Source organism: Oncorhynchus gorbuscha, unplaced genomic scaffold, assembly GCF_021184085.1.
Source record: "Oncorhynchus gorbuscha isolate QuinsamMale2020 ecotype Even-year unplaced genomic scaffold, OgorEven_v1.0 Un_scaffold_1906, whole genome shotgun sequence".
NCBI lineage: Eukaryota > Metazoa > Chordata > Actinopteri > Salmoniformes > Salmonidae > Oncorhynchus > Oncorhynchus gorbuscha.
Window position 1 is genome coordinate 24,714 of NW_025746555.1, and position 15,564 is coordinate 40,277.

The 15,564-nt window shown below is 43.0% G+C and overlaps 1 pseudogene; it reads right to left on the reverse strand.

Annotated features, from left to right (window-relative positions):
* Positions 1-14,027, reverse strand: part of LOC124024516 — a 29,373-nt pseudogene extending 15,346 nt beyond the window's left edge.
* Positions 14,028-15,564: the final 1,537 nt, after the last annotated feature.

Here is a 15,564-nt window from a genome sequence, read left to right on the forward strand (position 1 = left end):
AATAACAGGGTAGCACCAGTACATGTAAACACTAAGCAGACGAGACCCTGTTTCAGAGATGTCTTTAGTTCCTGTGCTGATGAATGCCTGTTTCAGATATGTTTCTTTAGTTCCTGTGCTGATGAATGCCTGTTTCAGAGATGTGTCTTTAGTTCCTGTGCTGATGAATGCCTGTTTCAGAGATGTGTCTTTAGTTCCTGTGCTGATGAATGCCTGTTTCAGAGATGTGTCTTTAGTTCCTGTGCTGATGAATGCCTGTTTCAGAGATGTGTCTTTAGTTCCTGTGCTGATGAATGCCTGTTTCAGAGATGTGTCTTTAGTTCCTGTGCCGATGAATGCCTGTTTCAGAGATGTGTCTTTAGTTCCTGTGCTGATGAATGCCTGTTTCAGAGATGTGTCTTTAGTTCCTGTGCTGATGAATGCCTGTTTCAGAGATGTGTCTTTAGTTCCTGTGCTGATGAATGCCTGTTTCAGAGATGTGTCTTTAGTTCCTGTGCTGATGAATGCCTGTTTCAGAGATGTGTCTTTAGTTCCTGTGCTGATGAATGCCTGTTTCAGAGATGTGTCTTTAGTTCCTGTGCTGATGAATGCCTGTTTCAGAGATGTGTCTTTAGTTCCTGTGCCGATGAATGCCTGTTTCAGAGATGTGTCTTTAGTTCCTGTGCTGATGAATGCCTGTTTCAGAGATGTGTCTTTAGTTCCTGTGCTGATGAATGCCTGTTTCAGAGATGTGTCTTTAGTTCCTGTGCTGATGAATGCCTGTTTCAGAGATGTGTCTTTAGTTCCTGTGCTGATGAATGCCTGTTTCAGAGATGTGTCTTTAGTTCCTGTGCTGATGAATGCCTGTTTCAGAGATGTGTCTTTAGTTCCTGTGCTGATGAATGCCTGTTTCAGAGATGTATTTAGTTTCTGATTTTAAAAAAATAAAAAAATAAGATAAAAGTCATTTTAGTAAGAACTGATTGTTCTTTATGGGACCAGAGACCAGCAGAGACACAAAGCATCTTCAGAGCTGTGGTGGAGAGGACCTGGCAGGACCTGGCAACCAGAGACCAGCAGACAATGGCAGAGACCCCTCTCCCTGTTCTCACACACACACACTCCTTTTTCCTCTCTGTCCATTAAGTCCCTGCACTCTGAAAGATCTGGACCCCCACTGCTGTTCAGCTGGCCCCCTACCATTCGCCAAACAACACACACACACACACACACGCACGCACGCACGCACGCACGCACGCACGCACGACGACACACACACACACACACACACACACACACACACACACACACACACACACACACAACACACACACACACACACACACACACACACACACACACACACTAATAGCACTGATGCCACTAGCCAGCCCAAACTGGTGAATATTAATGTTTCTTTTAATGGCATAGAATGATCTTCTTGCTTTGTCTCTGAACTAATTTACCGCCATGCGAAAGATACCTGTGTTGCAGGTAGCTAGATACTTTTGTATATATAGTGTATGTGGACACCCCTTCAAATTAGTGGATTCGGCTATTTCAGCCACACCCATTGCTGATAGGTTTTTAAAATCTAACACACAGACATGCAATCTCCATAGAAAAACATTGGCAGTAGAATGGCCTTACTGAAGAGCTCAGTGACTTTCAACGTGGCATCGTCATAGGATGCCACCTTTCCAACAAGTAAATTCTTCAAATTTCTGCCCTGCTAGAACTGCCCCGGTCAACTGTAAGTGCAGTGGTGAAGTGGAAACGTCTAGGAGCAACAACAGCTCAGCGACGAAGTGGTAGGCCACACAAGCTCACAGAATGGGACCACCAAGTGCTGAAGCTCGCAGAATGTAAAAATTGTCTGTCCTCGATTGCAACACTTTCTTCCGAGTTCCAAGCGGCCTCTGGAAGCAACGTCAGCACAAGAACTGTTCGTCGAGAGCTTCATGAAATGGGTTTCCATGGCCCGAGCAGCCGCACACACAAGCCTAAGATTACCATGCGCAATGTCAAGCCACTGGAGTGGTGTAAAGCTCACCGCCATTGGACTCTGGAGCAGTGGAAACATGTTCTCTGGAATTATGAATCACGCTTTACCATCTGGCAGTCAGACTAATCTGAGTTTGGCGGATGCCAAGAGAACACTACCTGCCCCAATGCATAGTGCCAACTGTAAAGTTTGGTGGAGGAGGAATAATGGTCTGGGGCTGTTTTTCATGGTTCGGTCTAGGCCCCTTAGTTCCAGTGAAGGGAAATCTTAACACTACCATGTTGAGAAATAAGGTGATAAAAGAAATCAGACAGGCCAAGGCAAACTTTTTATTAACATAATTGGTGAAGCAAAGGAAAATTCTAAATTGATATGGGAGAATCTAAAAAAGTTAACAGGGAAAGACCATAGTAACACTGCAAAAAGACTAGAAATCATGGTGAATAACAATCTAACACAGGATGCAGTTGAAATAGCAACAGCCTTCAATTCCTACTTTATTGACTCTGTCAGGTTACTGACACAGAACCCCTCCACTGATTTCTTGGGCTCAGTGCTAGTGAATGACACTCAACCTGTCTTCATCATAAGGGAGGTTTCTGAGTCAAAGGTGAACAAGGTGTTTAGCTCACTAAAGAACTCTAAAGCCAAAGATGTGTTTGGGATGGACTCTACCTTTCTTAAAAACTACAAAGAGTCACTCATTGGCCCCATTACTAAGGTCACCAACACATCTATTGGTCTCGGTGTGTTTCCAAGGGTATGGAAGTCGGCCATAATAACGGCCATCTTTAAATCAGGCGACCCTGCTGACGTGAGTAACTACAGGCCCATTAGTATACTACCTGTGGTGTCAAAGGTTGTTGAAAAGTGTGTAGCAGAACAACTGATTGCCCACCTCAACAACAGTCCCTTCACATTACACTCCATGCAGTTTGGCTTCAGAGCGAAACACTCCACAGAAACGGCCAACTGCTTTCTTCTGGAAAATGTGAAGTCCAAGATGGACAAAGGGGGTGCTGTTGGGGCTGTGTTTCTGGAGCTAAGGAAGGCTTTTGATACTGTTAACCATGAGATTCTCGTCACAAAATTGTCCAAGTTCAACTTTTCCCCTGATGCCTTGAGATGGATGAAATCATACCTTGAAGGCAGAACTCAGTGTGTCAGAGTGAGCAATGAGCTGTCGCCCACTCGTAGCTATGATGTGGGCGTGCCCCAAGGGTCAATACTGGGGCCCCTCCTGTTCAGCCTGTACATTAATGATCTGCCTTCTGTATGTACTGGGTCTGAAGTTCAAATGTATGCAGATGATACAGTGATATATGTGCATGCAAAGAGCAAACAACAAGCTGCACAAGAACTCACTACTGTAATGGTCCAGGTTACAAAGTGGCTCAGTGACTCGTGTTTGCATCTCAATGTGAAAAAACTGTTTGCATGTTCTTCACAAAGAGGGCAACAGATGCTACTGAGCCAGATGTCTATGTGTCAGGGGAGAAGCTCCAGGTGGTATCCGATTTTAAGTACCTTGGCATCATACTTGATTCCAACCTCTCTTTTAAAAAGCATGTGAAAAAGGTAATTCAAATAACTAAATTCAATCTAGCTAATTTCCGATTTATTTCCGAGGTAGCAAAACTGTACTTCAAATCTATGATACTCCCGCACTTAACATACTGCTTGACTAGTTGGGCCCAAGCTTGCTGTACAACATTAAAACCTATTCAGTCTGTCTACAAACAGGCTCTCAAAGTGCTTGATAGGATAGCCATCATCATTGTCACATCCTTAGAAAACATGAGCTCTTGAGTTGGGAAAATCTTGTGCAATACACCGACGCATGTCTTGTATTCAAGATCCTTAATGGCCTGGCTCCCCCTCCACTCAATATTTTTGTTTAACAGAAAACCCAGACATATGGCAGCAGATCCACAAGGTCTGCCATGAGAGGTGACTGTATAGTTCCCCTAAGGAAAAGCACCTTTAGTAAATCTGCATTCTCTGTGAGAGCTTCCCATGTCTGGAATACACTGCCATCAGACACACATAACTGCACCACATATCACACTTTCACAAAATGCTTGAAGACATGGCTAAAGGTCAATCAGATTTGTGAACATGGTCCCTAGCTGTGCGTTGCCGCTTTCCATGTTGTCTGTTGTCTGTAGCTTGTGAGGTGTCAGAGCCCAGGTCTAACAGAACCTGTGATTAACGGGCAGAGCCCAGGTCTGACAGAACCTGTGATTAACGGGCAAAGCCCAGGTCTAACAGAACCTGCGATTAACGGTCAGAGCCCAGGTCTGACAGAACCTGTGGTTAACGGTCAGAGCCCAGGTCTGACAGAACCTGTGGTTAACGGTCAGAGCCCAGGTCTGACAGAACCTGTGCAGATGATCTAGGTGATGCTGTAACTCCTTAGTGGGAGACAGCAGCACCAGGTCATCTGTCTACAGCAGACACTTGATTTCAGTGTTGTGTAGAGTGAGACCAGGTGCCTTGTTTTCAGTGTTGTGTAGAGTGAGACCAGGTGCCTTGATTTCAGTGTTGTGTAGAGTGAGACCAGGTGCCTTGATTTCAGTGTTGTGTACAGTGAGACCAGGTGCCTTGATTTCAGTGTTGTGTAGAGTGAGACCAGGTGCCTTGATTTCAGTGTTGTGTAGAGTGAGACCAGGTGCCTTGATTTCAGTGTTGTGTAGAGTGAGACCAGGTGCCTTGATTTCAGTGTTGTGTAGAGTGAGACCAGGTGCCTTGATTTCAGTGTTGTGTAGAGTGAGACCAGGTGCCTTGATTTCAGTGTTGTGTAGAGTGAGACCAGGTGCCTTGTTTTCAGTGTTGTGTAGAGTGAGACCAGGTGCTGCAGATTCTTCTAATGATTTTCCCAATTCATTAATGTAGATGTTAACTAGTGTTGGACTAATTGAGCAGCCTTGTTTGTTGCCAATTTTAACCACACATTTGTTTTTAGTGTACATTGATTTAATAAGATCACCAGTTTCTATTCATTTATCAAAAATACATTTTTTCCAAATTTAATCAAATTCTTTCTTGAAGTCTACAAAACATGAGTAGATAAGTGTGGAGGGTATAAATGTGGTCTGGTCTTTATCTCTCTCTCTCTAAAACATGTATGTTTCAGTCCATCAGTACCTGTCTCTTGTTTCTCTCTCTCTCCCTCCCTCTCTCTCTCTTTAAAATATGTTTCAGTCCATCAGTACCTGTCTATCAGTGTCAATAGGGGCTATTCTCAGTGGACAGTGTCCACATATGTAATCTGTGTTCAGTTCCGCCCCCCCATACATCTCTCTGTTACACCCCCCCCCTTTACTCTACCACATCCCATCTGCCTGACGCCTGTACCCTACAGTAGATGACAACAGGTTTAACCATGATGTCGTACTACAGTAGATGACAACAGGTTTTACCATGATGTAATACTACAGTAGATGGTGACAACAGGTTTTACCATGATGTAATACTACAGTAGATGGTGACAACAGGTTTTACCATGATGTAATACTACAGTAGATGGTGACAACAGGTTTTACCATGATGTAATACTACAGTAGATGGTGACAACAGGTTTTACCATGATGTAATACTACAGTAGATGGTGACAACAGGTTTTACCATGATGTAATACTACAGTAGATGGTGACAACAGGTTTTACCATGATGTAATACTACAGTAGATGACAACAGGTTTTACCATGATGTAATACTACAGTAGATGGTGACAACAGGTTTTACCATGATGTAATACTACAGTAGATGACAACAGGTTTTACCATGATGTAATACTACAGTAGATGGTGACAACAGGTTTTACCATGATGTAATACTACAGTAGATGGCAACAGGTTTTACCATGATGTAATACTACAGTAGATGGCAACAGGTTTTACCATGATGTAATACTACAGTAGATGGTGACAACAGGTTTTACCATGATGTAATACTACAGTAGATGGTGACAACAGGTTTTACCATGATGTAATACTACAGTAGATGGCAACAGGTTTTACCATGATGTAAACTACAGTAGATGGTGACAACAGGTTTTACCATGATGTAATACTACAGTAGATGGTGACAACAGGTTTTACCATGATGTAATACTACAGTAGATGGTGACAACAGGTTTTACCATGATGTAATACTACAGTAGATGACAACAGGGTTTACCATGATGTAATACTACAGTAGATGACAACAGGTTTTACCATGATGTAGTACTACAGTAGATGACAACAGGTTTTACCATGATGTAATACTACAGTAGATGACAACAGGTTTTACCATGATGTAGTACTACAGTAGATGATGACAGGTTTATTAAAACTGAATTATAGTAATGATTAATTGTTCTTGGTGTTGTTTTGTTAATGTTTGGTATCAGTAATATGAATGAAAAGACATTACATGGATGTCATTTCTTATTCCTGGCCTGCTGATGATTATTATTCCGCTCTGTGTGTGTGTGTGTGTGTGTGTGTGTGTGTGTGTGTGTGTGTGTGTGTGTGTGTGTGTGTGTGTGTGTGTGTGTGTGTGTGTGTGTGTGTGTGTGTGTGTGTGTGTGTGTGTGTGTGTGTGTGTGTGTGTGTGTGTGTGTGTGTGTGTGCGTGTGTGTGTGCGTGCGTGCGTGTGTGTGTGTGTGTGTGTGTGTGTATGTGTGTGTGTGCGTGTGTGTTGTGGTCTTGTTCTTCTCTATCCTCGTGGGGACCTGAAATCCCTAAATGTCCCCATGAGAACATGGATAAAAGGACACATTTGCCTGTGTGTGTGTTCCTCCCCAAAAATTGAACCCTCCTGACCCTCTTTTAGCCTTAATAGACAGACACTCACACAGTTCCAGGAAATGGTACCGGGCAGCCACTGGGCACATTAAAGAGCAACGAGGCGAGACAGGTTGCTAAGCTGTTTGGAATGGAATCACCTCACTATGGTAACGGTTGGTGAAAGGAAGATGAGAGGTGCTAAGACGAGAGGGAGAGCAGAACTCTCTTTATTCTGAGTCTCTTCCTTAATGACCTTATATAGACTTTTAACGCTTAGGAAATGATTTATGGTATATATATGAAGAGGTGAGCATAGGACACTATGTGTGTGTGTGAGAGAGACAGAGAGGTGGAGAGAGAGAGAGAGAGGTGAAGAGAGAGACAGAGTGATGAAGAGAGAAAGAAAGTTAGAAAAAGAGATGAAGAGAAGGGAGAGAGACTGATCGGTCGAGACAGAGAGGAGAGAAAGATGACGAGGGGTGAAGAGAGAAAGAAAGTTAGAATAAGAGATGAAGAGAGGGGAGATAGACTCATCGGTCGAGACAGAGAGGAGAGAAAGATGACGAGGGGTGAAGAAAGAAAGAAAGTTAGAGAAAGATATGAAGAGAGGGGAGAGAGAGATGACAAGGGGTGAAGAGAGAGACTGATAGGTCGAGACAGAGAGGAGAGAAAGATGACGAGGGGTGGAGAGAGAGATAGATATACTTACAGAACGGAATGCTGCAGCCACAAGGTTAGCTGGGAACAAATTCCTGCAGAGGAAGACAAGATAAACAGTTGAGGTTTCATTAATGTGTTACGCTTGAACCAGGGGTACATCATAATAATATCCCCTTTCTCCTGAAGTGTGCACTTGTTCACTACTTCCCACAAATCTTGAAGCATTGGATTGGTGGAGGCATGGATTAGTGGGAGTTTCCTTCATTTTTCTTAAACCAGTAATCTCCTTGTGAATGATTTTTAAAATATTTTTATTTAACCTTTATTTAACTAGGCAAGTCAAGTTAAGAACCAATTCGTATTTACAATGACAGCTTACCGGGAACTGTGGGTTAACTGCCTTGTTCGGGGGCAGAACGACAGATTTTTACCTTGTCAGCTCGGGGATTTGATCCAGCAACCTTTCAGTGAGTGGCCCAACGCTCTAACCACTAGTGGTTAGAAGCGAACAAGTGAACACTTTGAGGGAGGAGACATACTTGGGACAAAGCCCCTCTCTCTGGTTCATCAGTAACACAACAACAAAAATGTTTAACCACGACAAAGCCTTGCACGATGAATAACCACAGAATCTGCGTGAATTCACAACTTCAATCACGTTTTTTCTGATTACATAATATTAATGAAAGCAGAGGTTAAGAAACAAATTAAATGTTTAAATCAATTGTTCAATGAGGCCATGGAATTTATGGCACAATGTAATTTATTGAACTTATAAACCAACATCTCTTAAAGGAGAAGTTTACCCAAAATCCAGGAACTCCCAAGTGATTCCATAGATTGAAGCAAGTTCAGTGGAGTTGGCCCTCTCCCCCTCTCCCTCTCCCTCTCCCCCTCTCTCCCCCTCTCTCCCTCTCCCCCTCCCCCTCTCCCCTCTCCCCTCTCCCCTCTCTCTCTCCCTCTCCCCCTCTCCCTCTCTCCCTCTCCCCCTCTACTGGAGAACTGAAACAGCTGCGGGTCACGTGACTCATGACGTTGCTGGCTCTGGTCCGTTGTCACTGAATGCATAAATACGCAAACTGTGGATGAATTCATTCTTTTATTGGAAGTGTACACATTAGCTAATTTTGTCAAAAGTATAAGCGGTTTTGAATCAGGAAAGGTGTACTTTTCTACCTAAAATAAATGTGATTATTTGATATAATATTTTATGTAGCCGACTGCCATAGCAGCAGAGATACGGAAGGACTGCCAACAGAGCAGAGTGAGGCCGGCATCCAGCACGACCCGTTTCTGCAGCTGTCTCAGTTCTGCACTCCAGGGGAGACAGAGGGGGAGAGGACAAACTTCACTGAACTACAGAGGTTTCAATGTATGGAATCACTTGGCAGTTCCTGGATTTTTTGTGAACTTCTCCTGTAATTTACCCACAGAGTTAAACCACATAATGCTGGGGTGGTTCACTACCCACATAGTTAAACTACATAATGCTGGGGTGCAGCACTACCCACATAGTTAAACCACATAATGCAACTACATAATGGTTCACTACCCACATAGTTAAACTACATAATGCTGGGGTGCATCACTACCCACATAGTTAAACCACATAATGCTGGGGTGGTTCACTACCCACATAGTTAAACTACATAATGCTGGGGTGGTTCACTACCCACATAGTTAAACTACATAATGCTGGGGTGCATCACTACCCACATAGTTAAACTACATAATGCTGGGGTGGTTCACTACCCACATAGTTAAACTACATAATGCTGGGGTGGTTCACTACCCACATAGTTAAACTACATAATGCTGGGGTGGTTCACTACCCACATAGTTAAACCACATAATGCTGGGGTGGTTCACTACCCACATAGTTAAACTACATAATGCTGGGGTGCATCACTACCCACATAGTTAAACTACATAATGCTGGGGTGCAGCACTACCCACATAGTTAAACCACATAATGCTGGGGTGCATCACTACCCACATAGTTAAACTACATAATGCTGGGGTGGTTCACTACCCACATAGTTAAACTACATAATGCTAGGGTGCAGCACTACCCACATAGTTAAACTACATAATGCTGGGGTGCATCACTACCCACATAGTTAAACTACATAATGCTGGGGTGCAGCACTACCCACATAGTTAAACTACATAATGCTGGGGTGCATCACTTCCCACATAGTCAAACTACATAATGCTGGGGTGGTTCACTACCCACATAGTTAAACCACATAGTTAAACTACATAATGCTGGGGTGCATCACTACCCACATAGTTAAACCACATAATGCTGGGGTGGTTCACTACCCACATAGTTAAACTACATAATGCTGGGGTGCAGCACTACCCACATAGTTAAACTACATAATGCTGGGGTGCAGCACTACCCACATAGTTAAACCACATACATAATGCTGGGGTGCAGCACTACCCACATAGTTAAACCACATAATGCTGGGGTGGTTCACTACCCACATAGTTAAACTACATAATGCTGGGGTGCAGCACTACCCACATAGTTAAACCACATAATGCTGGGGTGGTTCACTACCCACATAGTTAAACTACATAATGCTGGGGTGGTTCACTACCCACATAGTTAAACCACATAATGCTGGGGTGGTTCACTACCCACATAGTTAAACTACATAATGCTGGGGTGCATCACTACCCACATAGTTAAACTACATAATGCTGGGGTGGTTCACTACCCACATAGTTAAACCACATAGTTAAACTACATAATGCTGGGGTGCGTCACTACCCACATAGTTAAACCACATAGTTAAACTACATAATGCTGGGTTGCCACACTACCCACATAGTTAAACTACATAATGCTGGGTTGCCACACTACCCACATAGTTAAACTACATAATGCTGGGGTGCATCACTACCCACATAGTTAAACCACATTGTCACGCCTTGGTCTTAGTATTTTGTGTTTTCTTTCTTTATTTGGTCAGGCCAGGGTGTGACATGGGTTATTGTGGTGTGTTTTTTGTCCTGGGGTTTTGTGGGGTGACTAATTAGTCTATGGCTGCCTGAGGTGGTTCTCAATCAGAGTCAGGTGATTTATCGTTGTCTCTGATTGGGAACCATATTTAGGCAGCCATATTCTGTGAGTGTTTTCGTGGGTGGTTGTTCCTGTCTCTGTGTAGTTGTTCACCAGACAGGCTGTATAGGTTTTCACGTTCCGTTTGTTGTTTTGTATATATATAGTTATTTCATGTATCGTCTATTCTTTATTAAAGAACATGAGTAACCACCACGCTGCATTTTGGTCCGACTCTCTTTCAACAGACGAACGCCGTTACACACATAGTTAAACCACATAGTTAAACTACATAATGCTGGGGTGGTTCACTACCCACATAGTTAAACCACATAAAGCTGGGGTGGTTCACTACCCACATAGTTAAACCACATAAAGCTGGGGTGGTTCACTACCCATATAGTTAAACTACATAATGCTGGGGTGGTTCACTACCCATATAGTTAAACTACATAATGCTGGGGTGGTTCACTACCCACATAGTTAAACCACATAATGCTGGGGTGCATCACTACCCACATAGTTAAACTACATAATGCTGGGGTGGTTCACTACCCACATAGTTAAACCACATAATGCTGGGGTGCAACACTGCTGTCCTTAAGTGTTTGTAATAGACCACTAATACTTAAGGACAGGTGAATTCTTGTCCCAGACAGTTTGTAATAGACCACTAATACTTCAGGACAGGTAATGTCTTGTCCCAGACAGTTTGTAATAGACCACTAATACTTCAGGACAGGTGGATTCTTGTCCCAGACAGTTTGTAATGGATGGTTTGTGCTATATGGTTGTGCTATATGGCTGTGATATATGGTTGTGCTATATGGCTGGGATATATGGCTGGGATATATGGTTGTGATATATGGTTGTGATATATGGCTGTGATATATGGCTGTGCTATATGGCTGTGCTATATGGCTGGGATATATGGCTGGGATATATGGTTGTGATATATGGTTGTGATATATGGTTGTGCTATATGGTTGTGATATATGGCTGTGCTATATGGCTGTGCTATATGGCTGGGATATATGGCTGGGATATATGGTTGTGCTATATGGCTGGGATATATGGCTGGGATATATGGTTGTGCTATATGGTTGTGATATATGGCTGTGCTATATGGCTGTGATATATGGCTGTGCTATATGGCTGTGCTATATGGCTGGGATATATGGCTGGGATATATGGTTGTGCTATATGGCTGGGATATATGGCTGGGATATATGGTTGTGCTATATGGCTTGTGGCTGGGATATATGGTTGTGCTGTGATATATGGCTGTGCTATATGGCTGTGATATATGGTTGTGATATATGGCTGTGTTATATGGCTGTGCTATATGGTTGTGCTATATGGTTGTGCTATATGGTTGTGCTATATGGTTGTGCTATATGGTTGTGCTATATGGTTGTGATATATGGCTGTGTTATATGGTTGTGCTATATGGTTGTGCTATATGGTTGTGTTATATGGTTGTGATATATGGCTGTGCTATATGGCTGTGCTATATGGTTGTGCTATATGGTTGTGAGCATGCCTGTGTAGTTGACATACACCAGCTGTGGCGTAGCTTGGGCTTCCTACAGATAACTTTTCTTTGTGCAGAACAGAATCCTGGGTTTAACAGCTGTCAGCTTTCCCTCAGATGCAGACAGACAGATGGACAGGCAGGTAATAATAATAATATATGCCATTTAGCAGACGCTTTTATCCAAAGCGACTTACAGTCATGTGTGCATACATTCTATGTATGGGTGGTCCCGGGGATCGAACCCACTACCCTGGACAAGCGCCATGCTCTACCAACTGAGCTACAGAAGGACCACAGACAGGAAACCAGACAGATAGGAAGGCAGGCCGAGCGTTTGACTTGCAGATAGTTGGACACAGACCGACAGACAGACACACAGACACAGGTAGAGAGGGAGTTATAGGTAGGCAGACACACAGACACAGGTAGAGAGGGAGTTATAGGTAGACAGACACACAGACACAGGTAGAGAGGGAGTTATAGGTAGACAGACACACAGACACAGGTAGAGAGGGAGTTATAGGTAGACAGACACACAGACACAGGTAGAGAGGGAGTTATAGGTAGGCAGACACACAGACAGTCATTCAGGTAGAGAGGGAGTTATAGGTAGGCAGACACACAGATGGGCAGACAGGCAGACACCCAATGACACACTGTGTGAGAACCTTTGTCTCATGGGAATGCTATAGTTATTTTATTTTGTTTGTTTGCTGTGATTCTTCCTGTCAGGGTCTGTTTTGTTTTTCTTTTTCTTTATATCGGGGCAGCAGGGTAGTCTAGTGGTTAGAGCGTTGGACTACTAACCAGAAGGTTGCGAGTTCAAACCCTGAGCTGACAAGGTACAAATCTGTCGTTCTGCCCCTGAACAGGCAGTTAACCCACTGTTCCCAGGCCGTCATTGAAAATAAGGATTTGTTCTTAAATGACTTGCCTGGTTAAATAAAGGTAAAAATAAAATATCGTACCATTATGCATAAACAAATCACGTAAATGAAAAACATATGTTAACTAATTCCCCTCAAAATATTGACCAATGACCATCTATATCCAGGCCTAGGTCTCTTGATTTCTGAGTGCCATGTAATTCCATGTAAGGTACTGGAACAAGCATGCGCCTTGGCTCTCATGTGTGTAACCTATATAGGCTACAGTATTGCTGCCGGGGGAATTAGAGGAGCACGCATTTACTCTACAACTACCCGCCCCCCAGTCATCTCACCCCCTCTACCATGCTAGTTTATTTCCTTTCAAGAAACACTCTTTAACATAATACATGTTATTGAAACAATAACCTCATCCCCGCAACCGTTACCTTGCAAGATCTAAAAACGAATCCGTGGTCTCCTTGTTGGTATTGACGCTCTCGAGACCTAGATTATTTGTGTTCAGAGCCCCGGCACCGACTCCCGGTTTGATAATAAAGGCGAGGGAAACACCAATTCCCGATGCGATGAGTGTGGTCACCAGGAAGTAGGAGACCGCGATGCCTCCTAGTTTCCCCAGGGAGCGCGTGTCCAGGCTGGCGGCGCCGGAGATCAGGCTGCACACGACCAGAGGAAGGATAATCATCTTCAGCATCCTCAGAAGCATCTCACCCGGGAAAGCAAAATAAGTCATCTGCGCCCGGGTTAGGTTCATATTCCGAACCATCATTCCGAGGCCGACGCCTACTAGAACTCCAGACACCGTCATTATCACTAACATATTCCTATTCAAAAATCTCATCAACTTGTCTTTACAGCTTTTCTTCTTTCCATTCTTCTCCAAGATGTCGTCGGTGGAGACCAAATCGGTCATTGTGTGTCCGTTTTTCTTCTCCATTTTGATGGAAATTGTGGGGCAGAACACTGAATAACGGTAAATTCGTGAGAAAATGGAATGTTCCTGGAGCAGCGTGGGAGAACACACTCTCAGACGAGTAGCATTTGCGAGTAGACTGATGCAAGCGTAATTAGTCCTGTCAAAGGCAACGTGTTTCTCCACCAATGGTGAGAGAGGGGCTACACACTAAAAAAGAGAACATGCGCACTTCCTCCTTTTGCTCGATATTAAAACCATCTGATGCAAGAGTGGGAGAAATTGCCTGGGTCTGCAACTGTACATTTATATTGATACATGTTGTGACTGGAAATTAGAGAAAAATTTAAACATTTCAAAGATAATATTGGATTTAGTGTACCTCTAGTTGTGTCATTATTTTTACACTAGTCATTATCTGCATATGAAATAATTAAGCCTGTATAGCGAATTACTTTATTAAACATTCTGAGTGAGACAAACTCTCCATGAATGACATCATGCCTATAGGTTATTAATTAATGAAACATATGAGTGAGACAAACTCTCCATGAATGACATCATGCCTATAGGTTATTTAAGCAATAAGGTCCAAGGATGTGTGGTATATGGCCAATATACCACGGCTAAGGGCTCTTCTTCTTATGCACAACGCAATGCAGAGTGCCTGGATACAGCACTTAGCCGTGGTATATTGGCCATATACCACAAACCCCTGAGGCGCCATATTGATATTATAAACTGGTTACTAAAGTAATTCAAAATAAATGTTTTATCATTCCCATGGTGTACGGTCTGATATACCACTGCTGTAAGCCAATCAGCATTCATGGCTCGAACCACCCTGTTTATAATAATTAATAAAACATGTGAGTGAGACAAACTCTCCACGAATGACATTTACTTGATGCAGTACTGTTTGGTGATGGTGGGTCTGAATGGGGGTGTGAACCATGCCTATGGGGCACTGGTAATGTGCACGCTGTTGGGATGGAGACTACAGAGCCTAACCTTTTACTTGTTTACACATTCTGCAGTTTTACAGCCTGGATTCAATTGAGATGTTATGTCACTGGCCTCCTACACACAATACAATACCCACATTCATTCAAAAGAAAAGCTGTAATGTGAGTCAATAAGTTTTCGATCCCTTTGTTATGGGAAGCCTAAATAAATTCAGGGGTAAACATGTGCTTAACAAGTCAAATAATGGATCAACAACATTGTAGTTACTCCACAATAGTAACCTAAATGACAGAGTAAAAACAAGGAAGCCTGTACAGAACAAAAATATTCCAAAACATGCATCCTGTTTGCAATAAGACACTGAAGTAAAACTGCACAAAATGTGGCAAAGAAAGGAACTTTTATGTCCTGAATACAAAGCGTTATGTTTGGGGCAAATACAACACATCACTGAGTACCACTCTTCATATTTTCAAGCATGGTGGTGGCTGCATCATGTTATGAGTATGCTTGTCATTGGCAAGGACTAGGGAGTTTAAAAAAAATGGAATATAGCTAAGCACATGCAAAATCCTAGAGGAAAACTTGATTCAGTCTGCTTTCCAACAGACACTGGGAGACAAATGTACCTTTCAGCAGGACAATAACCTAAAACACAGGGCCAAATCTACAGTGGAGTTGCTTACCAAGGTGACATTTAATGTTCAATGGGATTGAACATCTACGGCAAGACTTGAGAATGTCTGTCTAGCAATTATCAACAACCAAC